Source organism: Priapulus caudatus, unplaced genomic scaffold (genome assembly GCF_000485595.1).
Source record: "Priapulus caudatus unplaced genomic scaffold, Priapulus_caudatus-5.0.1 Scaffold39, whole genome shotgun sequence".
Lineage (NCBI taxonomy): Eukaryota > Metazoa > Priapulida > Priapulimorpha > Priapulimorphida > Priapulidae > Priapulus > Priapulus caudatus.
In genome coordinates, this window is record NW_014577100.1 from 844,560 (window position 1) to 845,642 (window position 1,083).

The 1,083-nt window shown below is 40.8% G+C and overlaps 1 protein-coding gene across 1 annotated transcript in view; it reads right to left on the bottom strand.

The window, feature by feature from the left end:
• LOC106819590 (alpha-mannosidase 2x-like) overlaps window positions 1-1,083 on the bottom strand; it is a 35,889-nt gene that overhangs the window by 21,984 nt on the left and 12,822 nt on the right. The gene's annotated exons all lie outside the window — the stretch shown is intronic.

Consider the following 1,083-nt stretch of genomic DNA (forward strand, 5'->3'; position numbering starts at 1 on the left):
CACACACACACACACACACACACACACACACACACACACACAGAAACATATATCACTGTTATTATTGTTAACATATACTTTACACGGGAGACAAATATCATTGTACGAATATTCGCACACGGGGACAAATAGTAAGACCAAATTAAGCTCAACTAAATTAAATGTGAACACAACCCTATGCTATTTCATTACGCTACACCTATAGTACACGATGGTAACCACTGATCAACCCCTGTCATATATTTCCTTGCCATAAATAAAATATGAGCAGCGAGCTAACCGCAACCCCTCTATATTACACTCATAACTAAGCACGCGTATCAACGAATTCATTAATACACATGCCTAATTACGAGTGTAATATAGAGATATTGTTTCACTGTAGTGAATGCACTACAGTCATCAAATCTAAACGCAAAGGTCACTCAAGGAAAACTCTGAAAGTGTTCTTTACTGACATTGGTTCATTCCATAGAGACCGTTTCACTGTCTGACTGCCACTCATAGATATATACGCCCACGAGTATAATTTATTGATAGGTGCACGTTCTATATGCGGTTGTGCTAATTAAAAGCTACTAATTACTCCTTTCTTTTACACACTCTTTCTATAATGGCGTGCACCTCGAAGCAAACGATCACGTGACATTTGTTGCATAAACAATCGGTGTTGCTATGACGATCGAACGTGGCCTGCTAATTAAGAGTGGATAAACATGCATGGCAGCGCGGCAGCTGGTTAGTTCACAGTTATGCGGACACCTTACATCGCAGACGAACGACTTCTGTGCGAACTATACTCTTCGCTTGACATTGATACAGTCCTTCCGATCCACGCTCACAAGCACAGGCATGGTCTCCTGCACTATTCCACTGCAAGTTTGCAGAACTACATCTGTTAGAATTTGGTCGGTGCAAAGGGCTACATACATAGCATAGAGTTTTACACTTGCAAACACATTTGTACGACTCGAAATTCACTCACAACCAATTTCACCAACTGCTAAACCTAAAACTCTCTCCTCTGTTCGTCACTCAGTAACAATTGAATCAGAGCAAGTGGCAACAACAGACCACAACACA